This window comes from Desmodus rotundus, chromosome 3 (assembly GCF_022682495.2).
Source record: "Desmodus rotundus isolate HL8 chromosome 3, HLdesRot8A.1, whole genome shotgun sequence".
NCBI classification, from domain to species: Eukaryota; Metazoa; Chordata; class Mammalia; order Chiroptera; family Phyllostomidae; genus Desmodus; species Desmodus rotundus.
Window position 1 is genome coordinate 166278854 of NC_071389.1, and position 20401 is coordinate 166299254.

The 20401-nt window shown below is 42.2% G+C and overlaps 1 pseudogene; it reads left to right on the forward strand.

The window, feature by feature from the left end:
* Positions 1-6063: 6063 nt before the first annotated feature.
* Positions 6064-6857, forward strand: LOC139440763 (ferritin light chain pseudogene; annotated as a pseudogene).
* Positions 6858-20401: the final 13544 nt, after the last annotated feature.

Consider the following 20401-nt stretch of genomic DNA (forward strand, 5'->3'; position numbering starts at 1 on the left):
CTGTTATCAAATCTGGTTCTCCCACACCATTATACTGATAAAGAAACTGATGCTGAGCTACTGAGGGATTTGCCTAGCAACCCATGGCTAATCACTACTGGGCCCAAAGCTAGCATCCAGATCTACTAGAAGAGGTGGAGTAGAAAGAAATGGAGTTTGGAGCCCCTCTGGCCTGGGTTTGAATTCCATTTTTGCACTTAAAGTGTGTAATCCACAGAGGTGACTCGCCTCACTCAGCCTTGTTTTGCTCCTTCATAAAAGGGAATAACCTAGGGCCCTCCCCCCACAGGGATGGAAATTAGGACAGAGAAAGTGTGTGAAAGGTGCCTGGAGCTCTAATAGATTTTCCCCCAACCTTGTGTTTCTTTCCAAAGTGAGCTGCAGCCCACAGAAGGACCACATGGGGCCATCACCTGGGGAAGCATTCGGAATGTGGAGAGATGTCCACTTAGCCTGTTAGCTGTAAATAGGCAAAAAGCAAGACCCTATCCTTCTCCACCTGTCCCTACCGGCCCCCTTTCCAACTGCAATGAAATCGAAGGGAACTCTAGGTTTTGGCTTCCCAGATAGTTTACCAGGGCCTTAGGAGGACTTCAAGATGATCCTCATAAAAGCTGTTTTCCTTGTGATTAAGTTGTATTTGCCTGTTAACTGTGTGGTAAACAAACCCTCAGCTCCCACCTCTTGGCCCGAGCAGGGCCGCGTGTTAATTAGGACCCGGAGGGCAGCGGGTTGGCAAGGCTACCAGGGACAGGAAGCCAAGAAGCCCAATTTGGTTATCAGTTCTGTTGACATGAGCTGAGCCATATGTGGCTGTGTGGCATGTCCAGCAGGTCTAGCAAGGGTTTTCCCGGCTATGAAAGGCCTGCTGTTTGAAACGCTGGGCCTGGAGTCAAACAAGGGCTTCAGATCAGGATTCTCGCTGCCTTCAGCCCCATCGGCTCCACGAGCACAGTCTCCCACTTGGGTAGGGGGAAGGGCAGGCTAAACATGTCTGGTCCTATACTCGGTTCAGAGCTGAGGAGAGAAGGAAAGGTGAGGGATGAAACCAGCTGTACCTGGAGGTAATCTGCCCTTCTTCACACCCCACCCCAACCCCAGACAGAAAAATAGCCCTTTCCCTGAAAGAGGCATAAGCCACCCTGGGATCCTCTCCCTCTGTGTCACTTATCAGGACTGAGCTCAGACACACTCAATCCCTAATGTAAGGCTGCCAGGGGATCAAATGGATGGGAGAGGCTTGCTGGGAGTTCCTCCCAGCCAGTGGATACACGACTTCAGAAGAACTTGGGGCAGTTCCCAGTGTAACTTGCTACCCCTCCCCCAGGGGCAATCACTGTCAGAAATGATTTATCTTAAACATTTTGTAATTATTTTAGCCAATGGTGTGTGTATGTCTGTTTGTGTGTGAGTGAGAGAGAGAGAGAGGAGTGTGTGTGTGTTTAATCATTTGCGGTTAAGTCTGCGTTCACAAGGACCTTTGAGTTCAGTTGAGTCTGACCGCCAAACCCACACCCAAATAGTTTGTAGATAACAGAAGAGCCATTGCCGGGTCATGTCTGTATGTACACAGACAAGCTTTGTGGTAGTGCGGTGAGGACCCTGAAGTGGGACTTGGGATGTGAGGACTTTGCAATAAGAGCTACGGCAAGTCATTCAGCTGCATCTCAGAGAACCAACGTTTTCAGAAGCTTCCCCCAAAACCATTCATGCTGCTTCTTAGTAAATGCATGCAATTAAGCACCTAATGGGTGCTGTTACCGAGTTAAGTGCTGTTAAGCACAGTTAACATGTATTATCAGAAGGAGGGTTGTTCTTATACTCCACCTTAAATGCATATAAGACTGTTAGCAATTATGCCAAGATATTAACTGTGGCTAATTTCGGGGGAGAGGAGAGGATACATAAGTGATATTTTTCTCCTTGTACTTTTCTACAGTTTAGACATTTCTATAAATAAAAAAATTTAAATGCTTACTATACACATTAATTAATTAATGAACAAATGAACAAACCCAGGTAGTTCTACTTGGAAATAGGCCTAGTTCTTGTTTTCAAAATACTTCAGTTCCTAAAGAAATAGGATAATTAACAACATCCCCAAGCATCTGTTTCTACATGCTTTTTGTTCGTTTGCCTTTTACGTGTTTTTTTTTTTTTTAGGCTTTTTGAAGAATGAAAAATAAAAAGAGGCCATGTACACATTTGGGATAGAAGAGAGTGGGGGAAAAAGGTTGAAAAGTGGTAGAGAGGAGATGAAAGCCATATGATAATCATTTAGTTTTAATAAATGGCTTCCTTTGAGGAACTTGGAAGGTCGCAGATGGTCCTATTCAAGAGTCAGAAGGAATATGCCACGTAGGACCACGTTCACCAGAACGTATGCTTCCTGAGGACAGGGACACTATTTGTCCCCTGCAGAATCTCCTGAGCCTAGATAGTGTCTGGTGCATGGAGCATGCTCAATAAGTAATATTTAAATTATGAGTGAATCCGTTTCCTTTGAAATCCAGAGGGAGGGCAAAATGACTCTCTAGTTGTAAGATTTAGATACGGTAGATACAAAATATTTCTGACTATGAACACTTCAATACCTCATCAAGGGTACCAATGTAAGCTATGGGATTTCTAATCCTTAAAACTTTATAAGAAAAGATACTGTCTAAAATATTGTCAACGACAATGGCAGTAAGGTTTTAAAAGCCCTATATACAAGCCAAAGAGACTTCTCTATTCCCCCTTCTTGCTTTTATTTTGCTTTAAACATGGTGCTAAGGCTTCCCATGGACTGGGGCGATGGCTGGTTCATTGCAAATTGTTTCTCCTCTCAACCCACACTTTGCAAATGGCTCCCAGTTAAATCTTTATCTTAATGTACTTGACCGATTACTTCAGCTCTAAACCAGCTAGACAGAGAACCATGTAAGGCTTTTATGACCTCTTCGGTCAGTTGTAAGTAAGTGTAAAACCATACAAGGCTAAGCCGTCAGAAATATGATTGAAAGATTTAAAACTACAAGCACCAGTCGCATGGTTTCCTAGACCCCAGGACACATGAGCACATTCTGCAGTGTCCCTCTGATGCATTTTTTCTTACTTACAAGGGCTTGCCTGAGCAGGTCAAGTATGTGGGGGCCTTACACAAAGGACAGGAGGCCTGCCGTTACGTCTCTAACAAGTCCCCAGCACCTCACTTTGAAGTGATGACTCAGAGAATATTTTGTCAGGCCAACTAGGCCATAAAAATATTAAGTGTGGTTTTAAGCAGTAAAGGTTTTTATTATCCTGCTCACTTCCTGTCATGAAGCATTGCATTAAATTGTACTTAAAAAGGACTAATGACCTGCTTGCCATGTTTCACAAGAAATTCATTATTATAAATATTCTAGCAACACTGATATTAACACTAGAGTTAGTAGAAAAAAGTTAGCGGAACTGAAAAGGTAATCACTGATCTAAATGAGGGAGTGTTAAACCCAAAGGCATGATACTGTTGGAGTGAAAATTCACCTGAATTTGCTTTCACCCAGAAGTGGACAGACTTCATTCTGTCGTCATGGTGAGGCCACCATCGGAAAAGGACAAATTCCTGGCGTAGACTTTTTATAGCTCAGCAGGGCAAGGTACTTTGTTCCAAGACAATTATCCTCCTACTTTTAGACCACTTAGCCAACAAGATTGACAAAACCCCTTTTCAATGCCATTGTCTTTTATTTATTTTTTACTTTCTTTTATTTTTTAAATTAAATTTATTGGGGTGACATTGGTTAATGAGATTATATAGGTCTCAAGTGTATAATCCTACAATACATCATCTATATATTGCATCGTGTGCCTACCCCCTTCTTTTAAAAAGAAGTCAAATCTTTTTTTCTTGTTGGAGTTTTAAAAGATCGTTTCCTATCTTCATTATAATTGTGTAAGACTTACAGTTTGCTTACTGGGTAATCGCCCCAACCATCAATCTACTTATATTCTTTGCTCACTTTCATCCGCTATTCTCAGGCTACATTACCTTAGGCAAGCTCTGTCTTCTTAGAAGTGGGGCTTAGGGCTTCCCCTTCACCTCCAGTGGGTGCAACACACTGAAGGCATTTCAGTGCCCGCCTCATTCCCTTCTTTGACTCCATACTTGTCTCTCATATCCCCTGGCTAGTTCAGCTTCCTCTTCCAGAAAATGAGGATGATACCGGGGACTGCTTGAGCTAAAACTAATGATGTTTTACAGCAATTTGCTAATAGCCAAGTTTTTCGAAAACAGCTAAACTAGTCAGTGTGTATTACCATCCTCAGGCCCTCACTTTCGCAGCATTTTCAATGTGGTGTCTCTATTTGTATGGCAACTTTCAGCTGACTCAAATATACTTTCATTTGATCAGCGAGATTTAGAAAAAAGACGTGGTACTTATAAGTTCCTTGTTAAATCCATATTGTATTATTACACCCTGCAGAAAAAATATTTAACAGTTCTTCCACCAGTGGGCAATGTTCCTGAGGTTAACTTTGCTAATAAATTTTCCAAACACCAAAATTTTACAGTAGCTCCAGGTTATTTATTCAAAAGAACTCTTACGCTGAAGTCTGAGAACTGATGACTGTAGGAAAACATTGGATTTGTGAAGATTCCCCTTATAAATATCACTGTAATTTTCCTCCTCTCAAGAAATCTGAAACTATTCTATCTGCTTGACATAACTCTTCTCTGGGGCCTAAAGTTTCTGGGAAATGTCTTTGTGCTACGCCAGAGTCTTGGTTTAATTATGCTGACAATTCACAAACTTTTGAGACTGGTTTGCCCCTCCAGACTGAAATATTGATGTTATTTTAGATGGGTGCTTGGCTATGAAGATTACCATTTGATCTGCAAAGAGGACTTAGGAAAACACCCTTGATCGTTCTTCGCTCTCTCAAACGCTTGAGTCACGCTGACTCCTGGAGCTATGGGTCATAAATCGCTCTGTTGACCATCCTACAAATTTGAGACATATGACCCTGAGTCCTCAGAGGAACCTGAAAGAAGGAACTAAACTTTCTCCCCACTGAAAAACTACATGATTGTATCCGGGACTCCTCCTAGAAAGAAACGGCTCAACCTTGAGTGAAAAAAATAAATACATTATTTTGTTCCTAGAAGGATTTCTTCATTCCACTCCAAGGAATTCTAACCCAAAACATCCTATGGAAACCATTTCAAGAGACCTAGTTCAGAAAATGCGGATGAGTTTTTGGTGGCTAGTGCGCTCTGTCTCTCCGACGCGTGCAGCCTACACCAGCCAGGCACATGGTAATACAAAGTGACTTGCCGGTAGCATTGGCACATTGCAAGGAGAAATTTGCCTGAAAGATCTCAGAAAGCAAAGCCAGATTCCATTAACCTTTCCAATCCTGTAAAATTGTCACCTGGGTAAACATCTATTTATTTATTTGTTTTGTTTTGCCTGCCAACATCCCTTCCCCTTTCTTTTGGCTAAGAATGCTCAAGAAATGGGCCTGTGATTTCAGTTTGGACAATCAGATTCTCTCTTCTTGGAATTTGGCTCTTGAGTGAAGAACCCAGAGAAGGGGAATGGTGGGGTGCAGCCCTCTCAGAACAGCCCAGAGGAGAGACTGCCCATGAGTTCCTGCTACTTAGATGCTTAGAACTTCCCAAGTTTCTAACCTTCCTGAGATCTGGCCGCTCAGCTTGTCCTTGGATTTCGTGAGCTTAAGTTAACCAAACTTGGTCCCTGTTGTTTGCTACCAAAACGCCCTGACCAAAACATCTGATTCTAAAGGAATTCTATGAATTCCTGTGGGTGAAAGACCACTTGGACCAGAAAATAAAAACAAAACCTTCTTAAAAAAAAAAATCCATAAAAAGGTATCCAGTTCCAAGTTGGAAGAGCAAAAGTAGCTCCAATACCCTCTCAAAAATCATCTCAAAACAAGGAAAACGGAAACAGGCAATACTAAGTATGTCTGATGAAACTAAAATCAGCTATAGTCCTGCATCAAAACAGTAATGAACAGAAGAACTATAAATCACTTATTTGAGAGGAGGAAGACTCAAACTCTGTACCTGAAATGCCGAGGTGAGGGGAATGGAGGGGATATAGGGCTTTGAGAAGCAAACCCTGGAAAACACCAGGGTTCAAGGCAGCTGGTAGAGATGAGACCAAGGCACTGAAAAGAAAAGACCTGGCAGTGCCCTTAACAGTTTCCCAGATCTATCTCTTGCTTCAACCATGTTTGGACAAAACAGGCCCAGGGATACCCCTTCTTCCAGCCTCTGAGCACCCTGCAACCTCTTTTCCAGTCACCACCTTCAGTTTTTGACTTTAATTCCTTATTACTGAAAAACCACGAGCTCCCAAATTTGTCAGAATTATTCCACTGAAGTGGAGGCTGCCGTCAACTGCCTGGTCAACCTGCATCTGAGGGCCTCCTGTACCCACCTCTCGCGGGGCTTCCATTTCAACTGTGAGATGTGGCTCTGGAGGGCATGAGTCACTCCTTTTGGAAGTTGGCTGAGGAGAAAAGTGAAGGTGCAGAGCATCTCTTGGAGATTCAAAACCAGCATGGTGGGCCACACCCTCTTCCAGGACGTGCAGAAGCCCTCCCAAGGTGAGTGGGATAAATCTCAGGACACCACGGAAGCCACTGTGGCCTTGGAGAAGAACCTGAGCCAGGCCCTTTTAGATCTGCAGGCCTGGGGTTCTACCTGCACAGACCCTCATCTCTGTGACTTCCTGGAGAACCACGTCCTTGGTGAGGACATGAAACTCATCAAGAAGATGGGCAACCACCTGACTAACCTTCACAGGCTGGCTGGTGTGGGTGAGTATCTCTTTGAAAGTCTCACCCCTAAGCAGGACTAGGAGCCTTCGAAGCCCAGAGGTCTTTGAGAGGCAGCTCTGCATTTCCCTGATGTCTGGCCTTTCCCTGAGCCTCTACCTGAAACCACTAGGCATGCTTTTAACCATCTGGAACCCTCTCTCATACACTGGACAGTTGGAAACAATAATAAAGGTTTTTGCAGAAGGGAAGGACGGGAGAGAGGAAGGGAGAGAGGGAAGAAGGGAGGAAGGGAGGGAGGAAAAGGGAAAGGAAAGGAAGGAAAAGAGAAGAGAAGGGAGGGGGAAGGGAGGGGAGAGGAGAGAGCAAAAAGACCTGTCTGAAAGTCTAGTATATGGAACACTTAGGCCTGGGTCCCACTCCCACCCTGCACAGTCAGGTAACTCTCTCCAGCTGCTACCACAGACACGAGGAGCTTTCTCTCTGACAATATTTACCCTGGAGAAAGTGAATCAGAGAGACCAGACGCGAATCACAGAGAAAGGTAGGAGTGATGTCTGCATAGTAAACAAACTACGCCTTCAGATTCTTCCCTTCCCTGAAGGTGGGGGTGAGAGGAAGAGAAGTAAGAAAGTATTCTACAGCCCTAACTGCAGGAAAATATGTCGATAAGCTGTTTGTGAAACTGCTGGACAGGATGGGAAGACTTCAACATATGTTCTTAGAAAACTAAACAAATGAAGAAATTAAGTCACTTTAAAATATCACCTCCAGGTAGAAGCAAAAGTTGTACAAAAGAAAAAAATAATCATAGCATACTACTTGGCTTAGTGGACAAATAATAACAGTGATAACAACAGAAAAGACTGAATATTGTATTTGAGCAGAAACTGAGAACTATATTGAAGGAAGTCTGTAAATATATAAAATCGATCAATCAAAAGACTGAAATACAAGGTTCATGCCAATAAATACATATAAAAGAGTTCAAAATTTTTGTTTCTGGGGATTAGGAGTGGGTAGAGATGTGGACAAGCAACCGGTGTATTCTGTAATAAGCCATTCAATATTATTTGGTTTTTTAAACTACTCATAGATAATACTTTAACAAACATTTAAATTAATTTATTGAATCCACTAGAATTAGTTGGAAGAGTAATAGTGTCGTGAGCACTAATGAATCTTTACCACACAGCAGCTGTAAACTGTTAAACTATAGCGATAATTACTACATGTGACGGATGGCATCACAGACTCATCCCACAGCTCTTGGTCTTCACATCTGTGATATGACGATGATAAAAATGCCTGGAATATATTGCATTGATCTCTCTCTTTTTACTTTAAATTATTTGGGCAGTAAATGAGGCATGAAACAATTTTGGAATGGAAAATCCTTTTAAAAATTAAACCTGACACATATTTGTGAGCAGAAACTGACATCAGTAATTGCAATACGGGACAAAGTGACAATGCCATAACTGTACTCATTTCACTTAACACACGACATTTTTACTTTAAATGATTTCATAGATGTCAGTAAAACTAAATTTATAATACATTCAAATACAACATGTACAAACTGAAATCTTCACTAAAAATTTATATAAATGTAAACATTAAATACCCATTGTCATTCTAAAATCCTCACAAATAATATTAATAAAAATAAATCAATGCTCAAAAACAAAGTCACTCACATGAAGGATGTAAGGAATAGTAAAAAGTTAAGGAATAATATTTTAATACTTTTAAATGATATCTTTAAAAAAAAAGCAAAGTGTGCCATCTTTAAATAACAAATTTTCATGTAAAATTTTCCAGCTGTTGAAAAGCTTTTTCAGCCTCTAATAGTCTGAAGACTGGTGAGGAGATAATTATAAGCCAATTTCAAATATTTTCCTTTGTTTCTTATATCTTCAAATAATACCATCTTCTTAAACATCTTTTTTGCAAACGCTGTATTTTACTGATAGCAACCCATAGTTTGGTTTCAAAGAATACTTTTATGGCTTGTTTCATCTATGTTTAGAGTTCAGTACTTTCAATACTATTATGTTCATATTTCACTGGTTTGAAAAAACTTTGGACAAAACTAAGAAACATTCTTGCAGTAGAAGCTTGCAATACCACAATACAGTTGCTTAAAGCATCTCTACACAACAGAAATGTCTAGACTTGTACACTGTGTCGGATTGTCTTTTCATGTCAACTGAAAAATTAAGTCATTGCTCTTATCTTGAAATATAATTGATTCCAATTTCAGATATATGAGTGCTACCAAGTAAAATGTGATGATACAGTACTTTAAAACAATGCAGTATACCAGACTACTGGAATACTGAAAGCTGGTAATTCTATCCCAGTAGACAGAAAATTAAAGTGTTCTATACTCTGGTCCTCAGTTTATTTAAAAAATTTGAAGTGTTCACTTTATCCACAATACAATAATTTTTCAACAACTAATTTATAAATGTCAGTTTGTATCAGATACAAATATCTAATATAATCAGAAATTCTCAGCGTAAATATGCATTCTGGAGAAAGAAATATATGGGTATTATCTGATCATAAGTATTTGAGGAAAGCAGTAATTCAAAATTTTTGTAACCAGAGTGGGAGTATAGAGATGTGGTTTTGCCAGTGATCCCTCAATATTAATTTGTCAACATGTCACTAAAAGAGGGTCTGAGACCTACTTCCTGGAAATTACCGAGTATATGTTGACATAGAAAGAAATTAGCTTAAAAATTAGTGATGGCTTCTAGTCTCTCCTCCTGAAGTCTCTTTAAACTCCCTGTTTCTCAATTTACTACATGCTAAATAGTGAGGGAACTTGTCAATCTATTCCCCACCTTTCTGTCACACTGAGAAATAAGCAGATGAAGCTCTTTGAGTAAGCTGGTATATGAATGACCTGAGTGGAAAATTCCCTAGTGGATTTTAGCGGTCGCTATGAACGTCTGCCTTCAAATGACTTACATTACGCAGATACCACAAGAATCAAAGTCCGTCAGTAGATAGTCACTTCCGGAGTTCAGCACTGTCCTCTGTGCTCGAAACTCTGCTACTGCAGCCCCAGGGAAGGAAGCACAGTCACTCGCTGTTCTCTCCATGTGGGCTTGGGTTCCAGATGATGGCAGGACAGAGATGGAGCACAGGACTGTACTCAGTGTGAAAAACAATGCAGAAAGGAGAGTTCAGGGAACCAAAGACCACGGCTCTCAGGTTTTTTTCCTGGGCCCAACTTTAACTTTCTTAGTTCAATGCCACTCTCTACACGAATGCCCAACTCTGTTTGTGCTAGGCTAATTTCCACTCTATTTACGTTTGGAAGGGTCAAATGTCCACTCCCAGCTTTGAACCAACAAAACCCTGAAGTTAATGAGGTGTCTTCACAGATCACAACAGGAAAGAGAAACCACTCTGAATACTGACACCACCATAGAAAAAGAAGGGCTGCAGAATGAAGAAATGCACAGCGCGATGCAGTAATGATGTGACACTACACCCTTGAATTTGGGAGGTTGAAAATACTTCTCATGGATGTGCCCTGTCTGTCTCGGTGCTTCCTGTTTTATACATCTAGGCTTTGGCGCACAACAGCTGGACTTCTGCTTGAGAAGGTATGGAAAGTGGGAAGTACTTCCTTTCAACCCTCTCCAGAGTAAACACCCAGTTCAGCCTAACTAGTTATATAGCATTGCACAGAATTCTCTCCTGAGGACTGGCCTTAAAGACAAAAAGGAGCCTCATGAACTGGTATAGATTTTCATAAGGTCAAAAGAGGGGCAAAAAATTACAAATATAATTAATTTGAAAAGGAAATTTTGCATGATAGACAAATCTGTGAGGAGCAGCATCTTCGTCTGTGGAGTATCCCGTGCAGCACTGAGCATAAACCTCTCTGCAGATCACCCCATTTAGTTTTCATCACGCATACATCATCATGTAATTTGAGTTTAATATGCTCAAAGACAGCTCAGTGAGATAAGATTGGCCTCTGCATATTTCATTTACATTTCATTATTTTCAATGCTACAAATAATCATCAGAGCATTGTACAAGGATCTTCCTAAGGGAATGAGTGAGCAGAGAGGTGAGAGGGAGACCACAGCAAGAGGAAGTATCAGAAAAAGTCTTTAACCCAAGGTGTTAGTCAGAAAGTGCTTCGAAGTGCAGACCTCCTGGTCAGGTGGCATGATCTTATCTACAGCTGGTCAAATTCAGAGTCAAAGAATTATCCTATTTCAATTCACTGGGGAGAAAAAAAAAAGAGAGATACAAACACAACTACTAGGCAAGTGTCCAGCTATCCAGTGAGTAGTGAGCGCAGTTCTATCACCATAAGCCAAGAGTCCCTCTAGACAAGGTGGGGGAGGGGGACCAGATTCCTTTTCAGAATGAAGCTATCAGAGCAACAGAAGACCTTGAGTTCCGTATGTCAAGTGTAGGGCATATATCCTAACCTAAATCACAAGTGAGCTACTTGTCATCAGACCCAGGAGCATGTATAACTCCCACAGCTGAACCCCAGCTAATAGTGACAAACCAGTTCACACCAACGGATTTTCTCGTCTTCTTGTGTGCTGTTGTTGCTGATAATTGGGCTTAAGACTTTAAGAATAATGTTAAACTGAAGGAAAATTAGGTGATCATGAGACATTTCAACTCTTTGCTCCTAGTTCTCAACGGGTGTCTTTCTGACAGCTTTTCAAGGCTGTGCCCTAAATGTTGTATTTCATCAATATCGTCCCTTCCAGACATGACCTCTGATTTTATACACCAGGCAGAAGTGTTTCTTCGCCTGGGGATTCTCGGGTTGCCAGGCCCAGCCAAATGGGAGCAGCTTTCCCTCTAGACCACAGTCCTGTGGCCCACCTTGGAGGCTGAAATAAAGCTACTGTACTCAGCCTCCCAACCTCCCCACTGCCCACTAATAACATCTGCTTTATAGCCGTCGTTCCTACAACCTGCTCTCTCCTTGGCTCCCTCGCCCTCCGGGAGAGGATGTGCTCTACTATGCGGCAGGTCTGGTGGAAAGTTGACAGTCTCCAAGCCAAGAGCAAACCCAGCCAGCCCTGGATAAATGACTTGAAGTGCTTTCTCAAGGGACCCTTTCCAGGTACAGGAGCCCTTCTTAACCAGATTTGGCCTGTGCTGGCAGACAGCCTTGTTCAGGAGCACATTAAAAATCAAAATACAGACACCGTTTGGAAAGCATAGAAAGTTTGACTCTAACATCTTATGTATTAAAACATTGTTACATAAAAATGACCACAAAGCTCCAAATTCATACTTTCCTACCTTGTGAGACCAGTTGCCACCAGGAATAAACCTGTGAAAGTGTGAGGTCGACTACGGAACCTCAAGAGGCCTGGGGATACGCCTGGGGGCGCATTCCAAGCCTTGGGGGTAAGATCAATGCCCTGGCCCTTGAGGGCAGCCCAGTCTGAAGCGAAGTGGGTGAGCTGGTGCCCTCATGTCACCACATGATGTGCTGGGGGCAAACACCCAACCCAAGCCAGATGGAGCCGATAGTCTCTTCCGTGGCCCCCTTTCATCTACCTCATAAAGACCCAGACAAATTGGCACAGATCACAGTTTTTAATGAAGCGCGGGCTCCTGGCTGGAGCCGAAGGGGCATTACAGACTCAGAATGGGGTTCTTTCATATCCTCTGTGAAGGTGATACAGAAGGCCAGCCTTCTGGAATAACTTTCTACTGAGGAACTCAATACTTGTCATGTAACTCACTTCATTTTTCCCTGTCGAATCTTAGTGACATCCAGAATGGATCATTTCCATCTTTGTTGTGAAGATCTGATGCGGGGCCTTGCATAACTGAATTAACCACCTAGTCCTGGGGCTCAAGTGGGAATCTCCTGAGTGCTAAGTAAATGCGAGGACATGTATGGAAAGCTTACAACAGGCCAAGCAAGTACAGGTAAGCTTTACATGCATTACCTCACTCAATCATGGCAAGACCTCTGTGGGGAACCTACCATTTCCCTTTTATAAAGGTAAGAAAGCCCAAGTGTAAAGAATTGAAGGTCACATAGTCCCACTCTGTCCCTCCTTAGTAAACATTATGCCTTTGACCCTGGTTCAGATGTGAATGAATAAGTCATGGTGTGGATGATTGTCCACTTGGAAGACAAAGTATTTTGAAGTCAGGTGAACCTTGTTTAAATCCTGATTCTCACACCACTCAGCTGTGTCATCCTGAGAAAGCTCAGTTTCTTTCTTTATAAAACGAGGCATCTCTAGACCCAGGGCCTCTGTCCTGGAAAACACAAAACACGAGACGGCAACTTAAATGGTGCCACCTAGGATTGTGTTGGTTGATATTTCTGTCCAGACTTCAAAGTTCCAAGTTGTTTATAAATGGTTTGCCTCTTTTCTTTCAGAAAAAGGATAATGGTTGTGGTAGGGGGGAAGATGCACTTTGGAGTTGATTATTCTTAGGTTTGAGTCATGGTTCTTCCATCTGCTGGCTGTATGACCTTGAGCCAGACACGACCCCCTGAGTCTTCATTTCCCAACCCGGAACTGAGAATAAACATGGTCATCTGGAACAACTATTGCAAAGACTTGGTTACTTGGAAGTGGAGTACCATAACGAAAGCCTTAAACGTGGGACAGCTATGGAACAGGGCACTGGGTGGAAACCGGAAATGCGGTAAAGACTCTAAAGAGTGGAGTCTTGAATACACTGTTCATGTAATTTCAAACTTTGCAGAAAGTTTGGTCTTAAAGGAAATTGAAGAAATCTTATTGGAAACTAGATGAAAGGAGATCCTTGTTTTGTAGTGGCAGGAAGTGCAGCAACACTGTCACCTGCAGCTACAGGGGAAGTAGAAAAGGTGTCCAATGAGCTGGGTGATTTAGCTGGAGATGTTACCAGCCAGGGTGTTCAAGTGGTACCTGGTTTCTTCTCACTGCTTATAAGAGATAAGACGGTTATATGAAATACTGCTAAATCGAACACACCAGGAAACCATTAAAAACAATGGTTTTGAACATTCTTGGCCCTTTCAGATGGCAATCAATTAGAAATTGTAGAAAAAGCTTGTGAGCTGAGATCAAATACAGGAGACTCACTTCCAGGAAAGCATTGTGCCTCAGAGTGCTATCTTTAGACTAAAGGCCCTGCAAAGACTTCAAGAGTTCGACTCAGGTTTGTTCAAAAAGGACTTTTAAGATGCCTGGGGACACAGTTCCTCAGTAGAAGCTTAAAGAAGAGCTTCTCTCAACGAGATTTACAGGTTTTTATCTAATGGAGGAAACCCTAATCGAATTCACAGAAGGCCCATAAAACTTTATAAAGAATGACTTCAGCTAGTCAGTAACGTTGTGATAACTATGGAAAGTGCCAGGTGGGTAGGGGAACACTGTGTAAAGTATACGATTACCTAACTACTATGATGTACACTTGAAACTAGTACAAAATAACATTAACTGTAACTGTAATTGAAAAATAAAATTTAAAAATTAAAATTAAAAAAATAAAAGTATAACAGCACAAGAAAAAAAAAGGAATGGTTTCAGCTTTGACTGAAAAATCGCAGAGAATAGGATAAAATAAAAAGTGGCCATTGCCTGGCTGGTGTGGCTCACTGGATGGAGCACTGGCCTGCAAACTGAAAGGTCACTGATTCAATCCCAGTCAGGGCATACGCCTGGGTTGTGGGAACACGCCAGTGTGGGGGTGCTCATGAGGCAACCACACACTGATGTTTCTCTCCCTCTCTTTCTCACTCCCTTCCTCTAAAAATAAATAAAATCTATTTAAAAAGGGGCCATTGGACCCCGAAAACTCTACTGTCAAGAAGCAGGTTGAGAAAAATACTCAGCTGCAACCGTATGCTAATGTTCATCAATGAGGAAGGATGCCTCAGAGGACAGAACCAAGAGTCCAAAAGGAGAGCCGAGAGTGATATAGAATAACCCCTCATCACGGTATGACTGAGTCCCAATCAGAGAACTTCCTGGTTTGCCCCACTGAATTTTAAGACCACTAGGAACTCTTGTTTGCCTTCCACTTTCCCCATGTTTAAGCAGAAATATCTGTGGTGGCTATCCTATGTCTTTCTAAACATTGATATGAGTGTGTGGGGCAGATAACTTGTCTTTTAGCTCACAGGCCTGCAGAGAGAGAAAATGGTACATAAGGAACTATACACAGGAAACTACACCTGGTGAGTCTCATCTGAACCCAGGCCTGACTGAGATGACAATATTCTAGACTTCGAGCCAATATTACAAGGGGATGAGTCTCCGGGGGACCTTGAGAAGGGGTAAATGTATTTTGCATATGGAAAGGATGTAAATCCTTAGGACCCCAAGAATACACTGCGGTAGCAAGCCTCCAAGATGGCACCCCGTGATTCACACCCAAGTGTAGTCTCCTTTCCTCTGTACCAGAATTCATCTGCGTGACCAATAGAACATGGTAGAAGTGGTGTTATATCACTTCTGAGATTGGGTTATAAAGGACACTGTGGCCTCTGTCTTGTTCCTTCTCTTGGATCACTCACTCTGGGGAAAGCTAAGTGCCAACTCACAAACAGCCGTAGGGAGAGGGCCCACACAGTGAAAAACTGAGGCCTCCAGCCAACAGCCATGTGAATGGGCTTAGAAGTGAATTCTTCAGCCCGGTCAAGTTTTCAGACAACAGCAGCTTAAGCTGACATCATGACTGATGCTGAGACAAAATTACTCAGCTAAGTTACTCCTGGACCCTTGAACTTCATTTCTGAGGTGTGAATAATAATTAGTTTTAAACTGCTAAGTTTTGAATAATTTGTTATGCAGCAATAGAGAACAAACAGATAACTAATACAGAAAAACGTCTTTAAAGTGTTACATTAATGTAGTTAAAAACAACAAATATTTATGTGGTTAAAAGGATTTATTATCTAAAGATGAATTGTACTAAAAGATGAAATATAATAATTAAAACCCATTTGCTGCATGTCACTTCATGTATGTAAAAGACATAAACATACAGAAATGCTTTCTAGAATCAAGGTGTCATCTCTAGAGAAGGACGCAGACCTATACCCTATTAGTCTTCATGTAGGTAGAAATGTTTTGCTTTTAACAGTATGCCAAGAATGGCTTCTGAATAAATTCCTATTGATACACATTTGGTGCCAGAGCAGTTCTGTAATTGGTGAAAAATGCTGGTGTTTATTATTTTGCATACTCCCCACCTGGGGCTAAGGAAGGAGGAGACTGGATCCTAATCCACTTGAAAGAGCCCAAGAAGACACAGGAGTGAGTGAAAGCAGGGGGTGGGCATTCTAATTACTGCGATCCCCAGCCTCAGCAAAGGGCTTCCAAACCAGTGAGACAGCTGGTCCGGGTGGAGCCTGGGAGAGGAGAGACGGGGACTGGAAGAGCCTAAAAAGAGTAAATTCTGTGAAGCAAAGTTTCCATTCCACTGAGGATAACTGAAGCATCTCCCTAGTGCCTGACTGTGACAAAACAAGCTGTAACTGACTGTAACTAAATAAAGCAACAGGAAAGGGAGGACATTCTTGTCAGCATCCCCAGTTTCAGCGGGATGTTTTGACTACAGGGTGAGTAGCACTCGTCACTGAGAACGGACAAGAATTAACCTTTTCACAGTCAAAATACCCCTCCTTGGGTTCTTTTATTTCAGAAAACTCTGTCTCTTGCTTCATTCTGACCACATCAGAACATGGGGTGGTGGGACCCAATTTGCTTTTGATCCTGTCCAGGGAGCAGTTAGACGTCTTCCTTTTTCATCACTGTCTTCCTCTCTTTCTTCTGAATGTGAGTCTAGTGCCAGTGAGAGGAGCCAGAGGGAAACTAAAGCTCTCTGTTTATGGCTGAACAGGTACACCACAAACAGCAGGGTAAACGTTCCACCCCGCTGCCTCCCACACACAGACGGCCCCAAACCCCTCCCGGAAGGGCCCATTTCTAGCAGGGGGACGATGGTTCCATTTCTATGCCTATTGAGCCTGGTAATATTTGTGTAAGGACAACGTTTGAATGGAGGCCCCTCGGAAAGCTCACATATCCGTATTTACTAGGGGATTTTTGTTTATTACAAATGGGGTTAAGAAATCATTCTGTATACTTGCTAAGCGAAAATAAGCAGACTACAAAAGAGCATGCTAGGGATCATCGCATGCATAACCATCTGTTAGCATTTGCTATATACATCAGGGCCTGTGCTGGCCACGGAAGTTCGGTGCAGGTGAGTACACGCCCCATTGACGACAGCTGCCTCCGCCGGAGGAGCGTGGAGGTGTGGGGGAAGGCATTTGGTCCTCTTTTATACGGCTAGACATTATTTCCCACATTTTATTATTTGGTGCATTTTAAGTGACAAGAAAACAATTGCATTTTAAAAAGGAAAAGAAAAGCATTTGCTTAAACTCGCAGAGCTAGTTAGTAACCCAGGCAAATCCAGAGCTGGTGTACCAGACTCCGCAGCCCGTAGGCTCCTGGTCCCACTGCGACCACGGCCCTCTTGTGCAGGAAGGGAATCTGCAGACCTTGACCAACATGTGTATAGCAGTGACCTCTGGGAGGGAGTCCCAGGACAGAGTGGTGCATAAGCTGTCATCCAAAGGAAGCCCTTCGGAGAGTGAGAGGAGGTGCTGATCAGCATGGGGCTGTCCTGGGGGCACTGGGACGTACGCCTGATTGTGGGTGACTGTTTCCCTTGCGCTGGCGGAACCCAAATGCTCTGTCTCCAGTGTGTGTCGTTAAGTAGGGGGTCAGCACAGTGCAACACTTTTTTAAAGGAAGACATTTTTAGTTATAACACTTGTGGATATACATTTTTTTCATTCAAATCATAAATCAAAATTTGCATAATTCAAATTATTCACCATCACCATCATAGCGTGCTGACAGCCATAACTGTGGTAATCATTATTACTGAAATGCTAATGTTTAGTAAAAGTGCTTGGAAACCTCTGTGTAAGTTCCACATCTCCAGCAGCAGAGCAGCGACCCTGGCACTGTGGCTTCCCCTGCGCAGGCGGCTAGCCCCGAGGTTAGGGAGCATCTCCCCAGAGCGCCCCCGCGAGTTAGTCAGCTTCTGCTCCACCTGTCGCCAACTCCAGTGGCTCCTCCAAGCTGAAATATGGTTTCCACTTCTCTGTGGCTATTCGTCACTCTCTCCAAAAAAATAAAAGCCAGCTCTGGGAGAACATATGTGTTACCTTGGCCACACGATGCACCAATACACAAACACAATTTACATCTAGGCAAGACTATCAGTAAATAATGTAACTTGACTCAAAACAGAGCATGACCATTTCTCAGTAGGGGCAGCCTCGTCTGGACTGTTCAGATGACTAAGGAACCTCAGGAAGTGGAACCATGAATCAGAAGGCAACCTCCTTTCCTCTGACTCAATGCTGAGCTCATGAGCCCAGGTGGCGCTGGGGGATACTGGGTTTCTGGAGGTGCTCAGCTCCTCGCAAACATACAAAAACTAGGGAAAAACTTAGGACCTTTACCAATGCTCCCTAAACCAAGCTTTGGGATCACACTGTACTAATTGCTTTACATGAATTATTTTATCTCATTATAGTATATGTCCCAGATTATTGTCCCATTTTAAAGATGAAGAAACTGAGGCTCAGAGAGCTTGCCAAAGCCCCCCCAGCCAAGTTTGCCCATTATCACTACTGTTTCTATTATATATATATATATATATATATATATCTCACACTGCCTCACAAGAAGAAACAGTAAGCAAGAATTGAAATGATGTAAAAAGTCCTGTGAGCCTCCTTCCTACTTATAACTTTTACCATGATTTTTGTCACTTCAATTTAGATAAACTGTATCAGTAGTAATATATCTTTTAAATACTTATTTCTTCCATTCTATTCACAAAGTGAAAGTACTATACAACTTTGAATACAATTATAATCATTAGAGTATGATCTATTTTTCTCCCATACACAGAGAGGTCTAGCATACATCAGTGAATTCTTAAGAAAGGAATAGCAGCAAACTTTTCCAGGGGGTGTAATAACTCCAGCCTCAAAGGTAGCCTGTAGCTCACGTTTCCCTGGGTCCTCTGAACCCCTGTAACAGTAATAGAGCCTCAGCTGTCCGCACATTACCCCTGTGGTCAGTCACACAGGCTAGGATTTGGCCGGTGAACCCCTCAAAAGCATTGTGAAGCCTCTCGGCTTAAGCATAATGCTTGCAATTTGGATTTTTACCACTAGGTGGATGGTAATGCTTTGTATATTAATGGTTTGGCTGAATATCTGGTAAGCTTTCCCAGGAACTGATAAAAATTTTAGCTTATGAGGTCAGTTATGTCAGCTCTAATTAAAGACCCTGAGCTCCACTGAGGCATTTTATATGTTAAAATGGGTGACACAATAATAAAGCCATGTGGTATTTTTAAAGATTTCATTTATAATACTAAATCCCACTTAATTATGCTGTTTTGTAAGAAAATAATAGTAATAATAATAACCTCTTAAGCATAAGAACTAACTAAAATGATTTGGAACAAAGAGAAACGTTTTAAAAATTGCTATAATTTGATGCCTTTCTTAAAAAATTCAAGCGCTGCTGATTGTTGTTGATTCTAATCTTGGTTTTACTTTTTCTATTTTTAAAATGGAAACATTCTCTCCCTGTCTCCCTCCCTCCCTCCCTCCCTCTCTCTCTCCCCCCCTCCTCTCCCTATGGGGAGTTTCAGTTGTCAGGAGAATCTCAAACTGCAAATATGACTGAAGCTAGAAGCTCCTACAGCCTCTCAAGCTGTAGCTAACTCACACCTTGCAAACTCTCAGAGATACCAATTTCTGTCCCTCCTCAGTCTTACATGGTTTCTCAGGCGACAGAAGATTTCTTTAAGAAAGATGTAAGTGGCTTTGACTTGCTCCTACCCCCATAACCATCCTTTACCAGCCACAGCACTCTCTTTCTCTGAAAAACTCCTCCATTCCTATTCCTAGACCTTTGTATCTAAAAACCAACAAACAATAAAATAATAATAATAATAATAATAATAAATGCTTACATTGTGCTTAAGATATGCCAGTCACTATACTAAGCATTTTATATATTTTAACTCATTTTAAGCTACGACACATCAAATACTAAAGATCAGTGATAAAACACCCCTAAATAACTTCATACTTCCTTTTTTTAAAGTTTTTGTGAAATCTTTTGAGTGGTGCCATTTTTAAACAGTGATGGCTTCCACACTCCCACATATCTTCTGTATTTGTTTACATAAATACACAGCCACATATGCGCACCTCTGTGCCTCACTTTCCCAGGTGGCGTGTGGCTCTCTGAAAGGTCATCTTCCTTTTAGCCACACCTGCCACACTCCCCCACTACACCTTTCTCCTCGAGGGCCCAGTTCTCTGACCAGCAGCATCTGCGTTTACTAGGAGCCTGTTGAAAAAGCAGAACCTTGGGCTTCATCTCAACCTACTGAATCGGAATCTGCATTTGTAACAAGATTCCCCTGTGAGCTGTGTGCATGTTACCATTTGAGAAGCGCTGTGCTTCCTAGCACGTCTGATTAGGAACAGGATCACCGGATTCAGGAGTTAGGCATTGAGTGACGGGTGGCAAAGCCAAAAAGCAGCTGCAGA